General features: G+C 41.7%; 1 protein-coding gene and 1 long non-coding RNA gene across 3 annotated transcripts in view; both read right to left on the bottom strand.

The window, feature by feature from the left end:
* Positions 1–13,972, bottom strand: part of PLCD3 (phospholipase C delta 3) — a 66,882-nt gene that overhangs the window by 49,107 nt on the left and 3,803 nt on the right. The gene's annotated exons all lie outside the window — the stretch shown is intronic.
* On the bottom strand, positions 38–4,024 carry LOC133366655 (uncharacterized). The gene is made up of 3 exons (XR_009758466.1): positions 3,935–4,024; positions 2,621–2,759; positions 38–1,413 (listed from the first exon to the last, which is right to left on the bottom strand). It is a non-coding gene; the product is annotated as an uncharacterized LOC133366655 (long non-coding RNA).

Genomic DNA, 13,972 nt, shown 5'->3' with positions numbered 1-13,972 from the left:
CAAGGAACATTAGCCCAATAAAGCTTCAATAGCACTTTATTCATTATGTAGGCTGGTGTGTAATTGCACACCCCAATTCACTACAAATTACACTACAAATTACACACCCCAATTCACTACAAATGAGGTCTGGAATAACATGGGAAGGCCACATACAAAAAAGTGGTATACAGATAGCTAATATCATCATCATCATCTATGCTCCTCAAAGAGCGAGCAAACAAAGGCTGACAATTCCAGAGAAAAGGTAGGTTTGCAAGAACCCATCAGCCTGTATCAAAAACAATGGCACTTTTAAAAATAAAAGCATGCTCATCTACTACAAAAATAGCAGGTCAGCACATAATACTCAATAGCCAAAGGCTTTTAAAAATAAATTTTGTTTGCATACTATTTTAAAAAGTACAAAGCAAAGGGCAAAGAGCAGCTGCAGATCTCCTGAGGGAGACAAATACAGTGTCTTGGAAAGTCCTTCCAGCTGACAATGTTATTTTGCAAAGCAAAGACACCTGGAGTACAGCCTGATCCACAAAGCATATATGGTGTTGGGGGGACATGTTGTTGTTGTTATGTGCCTTCAAGTCGATTATGACTTATGGCGACCCTATGAATCAGTGACCTCCAAAAGCATCTGTCATGAACCACCCTGTTCAGATCTTGTAAGTTTAGGTCTGTGGCTTCCTTTATGGAATCAATTCATCTCTTGTTTGGCCTTCCTCTTTTTCTACTCCCTTCTATTTTTCCCAGCATTATTGTCGTCTAGTGAATCATGTCTTCTCATGATGTGTCCAAAGTATGATAGTTTCATCATTTTAGCTTCTAGTGACAGTTCTGGTTTAATTTGTTCCAACACCCAATTATTTGTCTTTTTCGCAGTCCATGGTATGTGCAAAGCTCTTCTCCAACACCACATTTCAAATGAATTGATTTTTCTCTTATCTGCTTTTTTCATTGTCCAACCTTCACATCCATACATAGAGATCGGGAATACCATGGTCTGAATGATCCTGACTTTAGTGTTCAGTGACACATGTTTGCAGTTGAGGACCTTTTCTAGTTCTCTCATAGCGGCCCTCCCCAGTCCTAGCCTTCTTCTGATTTCTTGACTATTGTCTCCATTTGGGTTAATGACTGTGCCAAGGTACTGATAATTCTTGACAAGTTCAATGTCCTCACTGTCACCTTTAAAGTTACATAAATCTTCTGTTGTCATTACTTTAGTCTTTTTGACGTTCAGCTGTAGTCCTGCTTTTGTGCTTTTCTCTTTAACTTTCATCAGCGTTCGTTTCAAATCATTACTGGCTTCTGCTAAGAGTATGGTATCGTCTGCATATCTTAAGTTATTGATATTTCTCCCTCCAATTTTCACACCTCCTTCATCTTGCTCCAGTCTTGCTTTCCATATGATATGTTCTGTGTAGAAATTAAACAAATAGAGTGATAATATACACCCGTCTCACACTCTGTCCGATTGGGACAGTATAGGTTGCGCATCAGGACAATCAGATGCTGTGGCACCCCCATTTCTTTTAAAGCATTCCATAGTCTTTCATGATCTATACAGTCAAAGGCTTTGCTATAATCTCTAAAGTACAGGGTGATTTCCTTCTGAAATTCCTTGGTCTGTTCCATTATCCATCGTATGTTTGCGATATGATCTCTGGTGCCTCTTCCCTTTCTAAATCCAGCTTGGACGTCTGGCATTTCTTGCTCCATATATGGTAAGAGCCTTTGTTGTAGACATGCATAGGGAGAAAACAGTCTCTGAGGTATATATATGTCTCATGGTATGAATGAACAGAGCAAGCTGTGGTCACTCTGTAGCGAAGTAAATGAGCTCTGCACATGCGCAGAAGTATGTGTTCCTACTATCTCTTCATTGATCCCTGGCACCGAAAACAGGTCCACATTAAATCCTACTAGAGTCCTTACTCATATTATGTTTCCATTATTCCCAAGACCCCTTGCCTAGTCCTTTGTTTGGTCACCACCTGATCTGACCAAACTGATCAATTTCCCGTCAGTTTCTTATATGGCTCTCTCTTGTAAGCCTATCACACACTCATTCTCAGTCACTGAAAGTCCCCTCCTCCGTGGAGGCTGATGGCTTCTATGTCAGTGGGGCAATGAATCTGCTCTGAGTTTTAGTCTGAACTTTCAAGGAGGTGTCCGGAGCAGATTCACTGCCCCACTGACATCAGCTTCCAGTGCCCTTCCCCATTATTATACTTTCTTGAAGATTCTTCTCTGTGTGTTGAATCAATTTGCTCTTAGGTATTTATTATCCTAAGACTCAGATCATGGTGCTCAGGAGGCAGAGCACTGGAATCCAAAGGAAATTGCTGTCAATGTGAGGGCTGAGCCTTAAGGAACTTCTAATTTTTTAAAAAGCGAACCCAAGATACTCCTCCTAACTTTTCTCCTTTATAGGATTCTTGTCCTCTTTCCCAAGCATTTTCAAACTATATTAGGCCCTCTTCAGCTTTTGTCATTTTTCAGATTCTGCCATTCCAATATCAAACCTGTATTACCAAGAATGTACATTTAGGTTTTAAGAGGCACTCTTCCACTTTCTATATCCGAAAAACAACATTTGCATAAGCACTGCACTCTGGCCTACCTGGCATCTATGCTGACACTTGTGGAAACTCTTTCAGACAGACTCAGCCAGTGGAGCCAACAGTCCAGTACGCCATGAAAATGTGCTAGTGTCTGGATCCATTTCTATCCAGCTTCAGATTGAGGTTCTTCAAGCTGATCTTTGGAGGGAATGAGACAGAGGGAGTCAACCATGTTGATTCTCTTTGAACTCCCAAAGGCTTTTGTTATCACCATGGGCAGTATGCTTCTGAATACGAGTTGCTGGAAACTGTAGGGGGGAGAGTGCTCTTGCGCTCAGGTCCTGCTTGCAGGCTTCCCATGGGCAGCTGGTTGGCCACTGTGAGAACAGGATGCTGGACTAGTTGGGCCACTGGTCTGATCCAGCAGGGTCTTCTTATGCTCTTGCCATCTACCATGATAATCCTCCTGGAACAGTTCTGTGGGTTGGGAGTTGGAGGCATGGTGTTATGATGGTTCTGCTCCTACCTGCAGGGTAGTTTCCAAAGAGAGGTATTGGGAAACCTTTACTCAAACCCCATGGCAGTTGTGTTGTGGGATCCCAAAGGATTCCATATTGCCTCCCATGCTCTTCAACATCTATATGAAGCCATTGGGAAAGGTTAGGATGTTAGGAGGTTTCAAGCAACATGCTGATGACACCCAACTCTATTTGTCTCTGTTATCTGAATCAGGTGAGGATGTGCAGGTGCTGGACCATCGTCTGGAAGCAGTAAGGTCTCCAGAGGGGTGTCTGAGGGCCAGTAAACTGAGGCCAAATCCTAACAAGATGGAGGTACTCCAAAGAAACAAGGACACGGTTCATAAGGACTCCTTGATCCAGTTTTGTCAGTGGAGGCCCAAGTGACATCAGTATCACCAAGTGCCTATCACCAGCTTACTCTCCAGTGATGGCCATTCCTGGACAGAGGTTACTGTAACCTGCTCTTATATGAGGCTGCTCTTGAAAATGGTTCAGAAGCAACAGCTGATACAGAATGCAGCCACCAGAGCTTTCACTGTTTCAGCGAAATGGAACCTTGTAGCATGAGTTCTATACCAAATAACATCACTGGATGCCTATATACTCTCAAGTCCAATTCACGGTGTTAATATTGATCTATAAGGCCCCAAATGGCTTATGAGCCAAGTATCTGAAGCAATGCCTCTCCCAGTATCAACCTGTCTGAGCTAAGATGTTCTGGAGAGGCCCTTCTTGTGATTCCAGACGCTGAGGATTTTTCCAGTGGTGGTACCCAAGCCTTGGAATGTCCTCCCTTTTCAAACACAACTGACAGTGGACCCGTTTAACTTCAAGTGCCAGATAAAAACTTACCTTTTTTTTCCAGGCCTTTGGTAGACAGGGATCATGAGCAGGCGAGGTTATGCTTGGTTTTTATGATTGCAGAAACAGTTGGGAGTATTGTATGCTGTGAATTTTAATGTTTAAAGTTTATAAAATGTTATTTATTATGATTTAGTAGTCATTATTATGTGTTTTGTTTTATTGTAACTCACCCTGGCACCATCATGCGAAAAAAGGACAGGATATATTCAACAAATGAAATAAATGAATACATGTGGCACACACTGTGCTGTTTCTGTCTGCTAAATGGCTTTCCTAAAATACCACAACCCTCAACAAACTTCCTAGGGAACAAGCCCCATTCAGTTCAGTAGGACTTACTTATTTATTTATTTTATTTAATTTAATTTATATACCGCCCTAAGCCCGAAGGCTTTCTGGGCGGTGTACATACTTCTTGGAAAACATGCTAAGAATTGCACTCCATGCTAAGAACTGTGTCTAAGGTAGGTGTACGGCACCCTCCAGATGTTACACTGTTAATTCCCATCATCCCTCACTATTGGCCCTACTGGCTGGGGATGATGGGGAGTTGACGTCTAACATCTAGAGGGCACCATGTTGGCTTCCCCTGACTTAAGGCATAGCCTAAAATACAGCAAAATGAGATGGAAGATTTTTGGGGTGAAAGAAAGGACTATACCATTTTAAGCTGCAGTTGGAAACAACTGTTTTTGAATATACCATCATATAGAAAAGTCTCTGCAAATAGAAAGCTATATATATAGCTTTCTCCTTGCAGGAAGTTTTATGTGGAGGGGTGGGGTGGAGATTAAAAATATTAATCCCCACCTGCACGTGGAAGTAGCACAGTACATTCTACAAACCTCAGGACCCTACTCTCCCATTCCCACTCATTCTGCTGCACATGTAGAGCTGGTCTAAATTTTGCTGAATTGTGCCCATTGCCAAGCTGGCCTTAGTTTTTTCATCACTCGCATACCTGCACCCCAGAGGGTCACTCAGTAAACTGGGTTACTGAATGAGGGTGTGTGTGTCAAGTTATACCAGCTTTACTAATAGAATTAATGGCTCCTCCAAACAATCCATTTACTAAGCATTCGTTCCAATTTGCTTGCACAAAACTTACAGAGATTATATTACATCTGGTCTTTATTGAGCATTCATCCTGATTTGTTTACAGAGTGGTTATACACTGAATATTCATTCTGTATTCATCCTGATTTGTTTGTGGGGCATTTATACATCCTGGGAACGGTAGTTTACTTCTCACAGAACTACAATTCCCAGCACCCTTAACAAACTACGGTTCCCAGGATTCTTTGTGGATAACCGTCTGCTTTAAATGTATGGTATGTACAGAGATGCTTGAATCCTTTCTGCAAAATAGTGACAGTCTGGAGACCCCGTAAATCCTCCAGCAAATGTCACTAACAGTCAGTAGCTGCCATCATCTATTGGACAATGGGAATTCTTGCTATCAGGAATACGTATTTCTTCTACGAGATCCAGCTGGGGTACTAAGTTTTAACTCTGCCAGCTTCCAAATTTCTTAATCACCTAGCTACACCATCTTAATTCATTAAAGGAGATCTATAGCAAAATGCAACAGATTCTATGTTAATGATCCAGGATGGGCAGGGAAAGACAGAGCATGGAATTCAGCTTTTGCAAGTCCCATATGACTGGAGATGGAAGTTCCAATCCTCAAGATCCTAGCAGACGTGGCTGTCTCTTTTGTAGGAGATTTGGCTGTCAGCTGGCCCTGGACACTCCTTGATGGTAGAACAACAGACCAGGCAAGTTCAGGCTTGTCTGTCTTTGCAATACACATTCTGTGCATGTGTGTGGGAGGGGGGTGCCAATCCACACCTGGGGTTGTTTTGGTGCTCTCTGGAAATGTCCCCTAACAGCAATCTTCAACCTTTTTAGACCTGGAACTCACTTTTAACCCTCACTGATAGTAAAAATACAATAATAAATTAAATTAACAATTTGCTTCCCTTTAATGTCACTCATAATCAGCTGCCTCAGGTGACAGAGTCACTCTTCCTAATACTTGAGCTGGCCCTGTGAGGAACCCAGTTCTGTTCTGCATTTGGTCATTTGGTCTCTTTTACTACTCAACCTATTGAGCCTGGCTGGCCAAAGCAGATACAAGCTCATGGAGGATCACATTTAACCCCAATAACTTAATATAGTATATTCCAAAGTCTATTTGACAGACAACTCACCAATAGTTGCTACAGGTTATTTGTTTATTCATGTAGCTGCAATTTATAAGCTGCTTTTCAGCAAGGCCTAAAAGATGGCAGTCAGTATTAAGGTTTGATCCTTGTTTGGAATACCTGAGATTAGAAAGGTTGCTCCCAAAATTGCTCGGACACAGCAAAGTAAATGAGTGTATATATAATACCTTTTGGTAATCATATCATTTTCAACCAAGGAATAGATAACTGGTCAGGAGATGCAATAACAATTTTCTGAAAGTTCTACTTTGTGTGTCTAGTTGAGGTAGAATTGTTGGTTTGATATTCAGTACAGATAAAACTGTTTTTTTCAGGGACAACTATAGGTGTGGTCCCAGGGCAATTGCTCAGTGACAGCCTGACATCTCTAACCTACACAATCCCAGACTGTCCCTAGAACCATGGAGCAGAAACAAAGCAGAAAAGAGCATGAAGAACAAATAGCTACAGATGACTCAAGCAACACACCAAACTACGTAGGGAGGCCAATCTCCACACACGCCATCAAAAGATGCATGATCACCACTAGCCAATCTATGTTGGCAAAGTTGTAGGGGAATATATGGAGATCACTCATACCCATAAGCAGTATAAAACATCAGTTGCGTCTTTCTAATCCACATTGAGATGCAATCCACACCACCCAGCATCCCTCGTCTGTAGCTGTGGCAGCACCAACAGTTCACTCGTGAAAATCTTTCCTTGACCCGAATGAGCTACAACTGGAGATAAGAGACAGATAATTATCTTTAAGGGAATTGAAAGGTCTGAGGGAGGCTTCACTTCCCATACGGAACATGTACTTCTTTTGCCTTGCAGTCCCATGCACTTAAATAGGGAACTGTTTTACATAGGTGAAAGTGGGATGAGTATGTATACCACAAACATGCTAAGAATTGCACTCTTATAACTTGTTCTCTCTAAAAAAACATGATTGTCTGTCTCCAGCCTGGCACATGACAGTATAAAATCATAAACGATCTCAACTCCACCTTGAACCCAATAAGATTCATTGTCTCCCAGAGAAACTATTCCAGATTTTTGACACCTCTAATACGTAAGATTCATAAGCCTACAGCATTTTCTCCTTTCAGCAAAGCCCTATGAGGTAGGCAAGGCTGAGGGAAAGTGGCTTGGCCAAAGCTACCCCATAAGCCCAATGGCCAAGCAGCAACTTAAACTTAGTTTTCCCATTGCAGATGGGAAGGAATGTGCTGGAATTTCACCCAATTCTCATTCACTACTGAATTTTTCATTAATTTGCTTATTCGTTATACCTGCAGATTGGATTTGGATGTAGTGATTTTCCATGGCTATGTTTGGAAACAGGTTTTTTTTTAAAAAAAGTCTGGAATATTGATATTAATATTGATATTTTGATCAATATTTCACTATATCAACATTTTCTTTAATTTATAAATATTTAAAAATATCAATATTTTAAAATATCAATATTAATATCAATATTTTTCACAGGGTGAAACGGATTGGTAAAAGCAATAGATTCCAGCCTGTTAGGTCAATGGAATGCTTTTGAACTGGCACTGACCAACAGATCCCATCCCTACCAAGAGGCAATCTCTCTCTTTGTGCCACACCAGTTCCTGTGCTGACTTTGCACAGTGAAAAGACCAGTGCACATGATTCATTATAGACCAGACACTATCAGAGTAAAGCCATCTGCTGCTTGGGGAGAATATCCTCCCCCATCCCAACAGGCAATACAGTGAGGGAAGTGCAAAACTTGGAGGGGGAATTATATTATCAAATCTGTTTCCCAACCTCTCAGCAGCAAATTTCTGTAGGAAACCTGCCTGGCATTTCAGATTGTGTTAGGTTCTGTCTCCATTGCCATTTCTTTGAAATAATCAATTGCTTCAAACAAAGCCTCTTGTCGTTTTTGTGCATGTATGCGTTGCTTACAGTTACTCTGCATGATAGACTCGGGTTGCAATCCTATAAACTCTTACTGGAGAGCAAGTTGTATTACATTCCATAAGGCTTGCTTCTAAGCAGTTATGGAATTGTTACAAGTTGCACAAAAAGGCATTCTTCAACTATCTTTCATTAAGATTACAAGTGGTGGTTTGGTGCAGCTGAAGGAAGGAGAAACATATTGCTATAGAATATTCATTGTTCCGGCACAGAAAAACACAAGGACACATCCTGGAGGAATGAACGTGCTACAGATCAATTCAAAATTGTGCACCACATTTCAAAATGAATGCAAATTCCAAACCTAATACAGTAGGATCCTGTTTTTCGGTGTTCCGCTAATACGGCGGCTTTCAAATAGAGTAAGGCCCCACTCATACGGTGCTTGTTCCGCTTTTATGGTGTTTTTCAGGCGTCGGGCACCATTTTATTTATGGAGTTCCGCTTTTTGACGGGTTTCGCTTTTCGGCAGAGGTCTGGAACGTAACCTGCCGTATGAGGAGGGCCCTACTGTACTGCTTTTAGAGGATTCTTGGAACTATTCTGTACTTTCGGTCCACAAAACGTGTGAGTCACCAAGCCAAACAAAGCCCACCAATCGTATATAGAACCCACTTGGGACTCAATAAACCTGTTTTTGCTGCTTTCCTGAGACTGAAAAAACAAGGGGTCTGTTTCCTCCGTTCCTGTAACAACAGCTCATGTGGCACCCTCTCTTCTGCTGTACTCTTCCCTCCCAATAAGCCCTTCAGATCTTCTTGTCGGCTTCCTAGGGGCATTTGTCTGGCCTCTGTTGGGAAAAGGATGCTGGACTAGAATGAGCTTTGGTCTGATCTAGCAGGGCTCTTCTTAAGTTTTTACATATTTTTATAGTTAAGCACCTGACAAACCATAAAAGCTGGTGGGTTCTTGAGTGCAGCTTGCTGAGTTGCAAGTTTGTGAGGACCTATGCAGCCGGAATGTCTTGAAAATGGAAGCCTTGCAATCTGGGCTCTGAAATAGTTTCTCTAGCATTATTTATTTATTTAACAAAATGTATAAACTGCTCTATTGTAAAACACCTCTATGCGGTTTACCAAAAAAAAAAAAGTAGAAGGGGCAGCTTCCCATTAAACTTCCTAATGGCCTATACAGAAAGAGAGAATACAGCAGAAGGCTGGGTACTAGTACATCAGCTCTCATTCCAGGGGAAAAAAACAAAACTTCCTGACAAATGACTACAGCGAGAATTGTGAAATTGCTGTCACATTCTCAAGAATAAAACTTTGCAGACTTGTTTAGCAACAAATCACACTGGCATCTATTTGCAAAAAAAAAAAAAAAAAATCCCAATACCAGCAAGGAGAATTAGAAACAGCTACAGTATTATTTTTAAACACCATTTTTACTATGCAAGCTTTCAAGATATACTACTCTTACACAGATTTTTTTCTAAGGCAGAATTCAGACTTGACAACCTGAATAAGATTAGACAGCAAACAAGATTAGGATATATCTCAATACAGGTCACAATTTATTTTACATATATATAATGGTAGCACCTACATAACAACAGAGTCTATATTATTTATCCACATGCTGTTCCAGTGAAACGTTATGACCCAAATCAAACCAAAGTTATAAGTTAAAAATGCACATATGTCTTTGTTTTTACAAGGGTAAGAGTGAACAAATTGCGGCTCTTCATCCTAACAGGACCAGGATCCAAAGAACCACACAACCATTTTTGTGCTGCCAAGGAACCTTTGTGCTGGTGTTTTTTTTAAGAGCAGGTCCCTGCATTGCTTGGCAAACTGCTTTTGATAGTGAGGGAACTTTCAAGAAGCAGTTGTAAGACACTGCTTGGAACTTTTTGGTTCAAAGAGGGGGGGAAAATACCTACAAGGTGTGCAGAAGCCTTGGGCTAGCCTAAAGAATCTGTATGGCTCCTCAACAAGGTACATTTTTCATATGGGCACTGTGATGCCCCTGTAAATGTTGTACAGTAATTATGGTAAGTGTCAGTTTTGTAGGGTAAATGTGGTAAGTAGAGTGAGTGAGGGGGGGAGTACATGGGTTGGAATGTTGAGGAATGCTGAGTTGTGATTGGCTGAGTGTTTGGGTGGTTGAATGAGAGAATGACAGTTGGAGAGGGGTTGGTTGTTGTTGGTTCTGGGTTTTGGAGGGGTGGATTTGTGTTTAGGTGGGTAGTGAGGCAGGTTTAAGGACTAAGATATATAAAGAGAAAACTATCATATGTAACCACACGCATGTTGACTGATCGTATAGTAATCTTGTTTATTCCTTGTGTTATTAAATAAATAGTTTTGGTTTAACAAAATGCCTGATCCTTGGCTGGGATATTACAGACCAGAAGGGTGGGCAGAGCAAATACCAAAGCTGGGAACAGTATCAATGGTGGCAGCGGTGAAGGGATAGTGTAACAGCAGCAGGTATCCAAAAGCAACCCAGGGCTGTAATCTTTAAAGGCAGAAAGATACAGGGGAGTTGTGGCTTGTAAGTGCAGCCAGACACTACGTAGCAATCGGTCAGTAGGAGACTAAGGCACAGTCTCACAGCAGTATTCCGTTACAGAGTGTCAGGTGGTGGTGCCTAGTAGTAGGATCGTGAGAGACCTGTGCTGGGGCCAGTGTGAGAGATCCTTTACGAGACCAGACCCAGAGTAGGGGTCTGACAGACACATTCAAGCAAATGACGCCTCATGTAAAAATCCCTATGAGTACTGTACTACCTGACTAGTGCACACCTTAGAGCTCAATAAAGATAGCTGCTGACAAAGATTAGGAAAGGGGCCATATGCTCAGTGGTAGCAGAGCACATCCTTTGTATTAAGAAGGACTCAGATTCAATCTCCAGGTAGGACCAGAAATGTTCCATTTGAAATCCTGGAAAGCTATTGCCAGTCATAGACGACACTGAGTTACATGGACCAATAGTTTGACATCATCATCATTGTAGTTTTTGCAATGGCAGTAGAAAATTATTATTATTATTAACAACAATAACAATAATAGGAAGCAGGAAAAAGAACATAGTGGTGTGTTAAAAGATAGAGCTTTAGATTAAAGAAAAATTGTATAGTAGGGCCCCGCTAATACGGCGGGTTAGGGACCAGGCCCCCGCCGTAAAGCAGAAATTGCCGTAAAGCAGGGCCCCATAGACTATAATGGGCCGTGCCACACGAAAATGACGTCAAAATGGCGCACAACAGAAAAAACCCGCTATATTAGTGGAACAAGCGCTGTAAGAGTGGGGCCTTTCCCTAATTGAAAACCGCCACATGAACGAAGTGCCGTAAAGCGGAACGCCGTAAAGCGGGGCCCTACTGTATAGGGGAATATTGTCCACAACTTTTTCATTCCAAAATTGGATAAGCAAGGCCCATCTTGCTTTATTATTATTATAATTTATTATTTGTCTTGCTGGTTGTTGTTTAAAGCTTTTTTTTATATGTTAGCTTTAAAGCTATTTACCATACTTTTCTTAACCAATTTGTTATAACCAGAGGGTTTTTGCTTTTCCATTTTTGAACAATACAAAGTTTTACTTCAATCAATAGGCTTGACACCAACTGAAGATCTACATTTCTTATTTCCAATTGTATCATACAAAGGTGTTCTTGGATTACTAGGTAATACATATCCTGTGATTTCCTGTACTATATTCAGTATTGTAGCCCAGTTTTTTGTTTTGTTGTTTTTTCATTATTCCAAAGAGAAGTCAGCTTTACTCCTCAGATACCTCCAACAAAATATGTTTTGGCAACATATTTTATTCAGCTTATGTGGAGTAAGGTACAATCATTGAGTTGATTTAAAGGAGTTCTCTTTCAAATTAGCACACTTTCACAACCAGTTAAACCAAACATTCTGTCTGTTGCTTTGTGAGATTGTATTTCTTTAGAACCTTTTCCCATTTTCTTTTGTATGTTGGTTGTAACTGGTTTTGTTTTAATTCAGATAAAATTTGATATACTTTGGTGATTGTTTTCTTTGGTCAGTTTGTTTTTTCAAAAAGGAGTATTTCGATGGGTATTCCCTATTTTGTTAATAGTTGTTCAACTATGTGTCTCAATTGAAAAAAATGAAAAAGCAGAGGACATGTCTGACCCAATATAACTACCACTTGGTCATAAGATATGTTTGATGAAGTGAAGTGCATTGGTGAAGTGCATCAGATTTCTCCAACAGTCCATTGTACTTCCACAAATTCATTGGTTAGAGCCGAAATCAGAGGAGACAGACCTGGAGACAGTTTTTGTAACCATTTGAACCAGACTTTGAATACAGTAGGGCCTGACTCACATGGCGGGTTATGTTCCGGACCCCGCCGAAAAGCAAAAACTGCTGTAAAGCAGAACATTGAATAGAATGGCGTGCAATGCCCAAAAACTGCCATAAAAGAGGAACAAGAGCCATATGAGTGGGGCTTTAGTCTAATTGCATCTAACTGAGACCGCAGCATTAGCGAAGTGCCATGAAGCGAAGCGACATAAAGCGGGGCCCTACTATACAGCTTTGGTTAGATCTATTGCATTCTTTCTTTGTTTATACCAGAGTAATTATACCATGTTGCTGTTATGTGCCTTCAAGTCAATTTCAACTTATGGCGACCCTATGAATCAGCAAATTATACCATAATTGTTTATTATAAAGCAGGGGCGTCACTACCGGGGTGCGGAGGGTGCGGCCCGCACCTGGGTGTCACCATGAGGGGGGTGACACCCAGAGCTGCCCCACCCCGCGCCATTGCCCGGCAAGGCTGCTCCAACTCCTCCTCGGAAGCGGGCGGGCGGGCGAGACCGGGAGCAGTATCGGCGGGGCGAGGGAGGCGCGATGGCGTTCCCAGGCCTTCTCCGTCTGGGTGCCCCTCCGGCACGCACCCTCCCAGGGGCATGGATGGGGTGGCTGGCCTTGAGTGTGCGCGCATGTGCACGCACACGCAAGCCCAGCCACCTCGTCCATGCCCCTGGGAGGGCGTGCACCGGAGGTCCGCACCCCCCCGCACTCCCACTAGTGACGCCGCTGTTATAAAGTTATTGGGGTTTTTTTTAGTAAGGTATTAGCATGGTTCTCAAACCATGAAATAATTGGTGCTATTTTATAGTTTATTGTCTTTGACACCAGGTATTCCCACCACTGTTACCGTTTCTTTTCTTTTTTTACAGATTTCCATTTGCCATTCTACTAAGTTTGTTTGACCATGAACTTCATTATTTGTTTTGCCACAGCATGAGCTTAAGAGTTTTCCATTTCTAGTGGGAGTATAAGGAGCAGAAAAAGAATTTTTGGAAGGGCCACCATAGACATGGCTGCTATCTTTCCCACCCTTGATGGTTGGTATTTCTCCCATCTTTTAAAATTATTTTCCCCATTGCTTCCCCACTTCTAAACCTTAGCATTGTTGTACTATAGAGCAGAGGAGAAATTTCCCCATTGTTAATCCCCACTCTACATAGGCCCCCAATTTGCTCTATTTATTACTGTTCGGTGTTAGATTATCATTAGAGGGTATGTACTTTCTGGACTTGGTGACCACAGTTCATGCCTCGGTAACCTGCGGACCTGACTATTGTCATGTTTTCTATGTGGGGCTGTCCTTGATGACTAGCCCGTCCATTCACTGAGATTGTCATCCAAGATTCTCCTCTGGGTGCCTTGCCTTTTGAAGTGAGGCAGGTGGCAAGTGGGAAAAGAGCCTTTTCAGAGATGATTCCTCACTTTTGGAATGCCCTCCATAGGGAAGCTTGCCTGGCATCTACACTGATGTCATTTAGGCACCAGGTGAAGGCTTTTTAAAATTTGTGCTAACAATATGTCTCCCCTAGTACAGACCAAGCTGATCTTCCAAGAAGGATCTTCCA

Source organism: Rhineura floridana, chromosome 11, assembly GCF_030035675.1.
Source record: "Rhineura floridana isolate rRhiFlo1 chromosome 11, rRhiFlo1.hap2, whole genome shotgun sequence".
In the NCBI taxonomy this organism is placed as follows: domain Eukaryota; kingdom Metazoa; phylum Chordata; class Lepidosauria; order Squamata; family Rhineuridae; genus Rhineura; species Rhineura floridana.
This window is presented reverse-complemented; position numbering and strand designations above follow the sequence as displayed.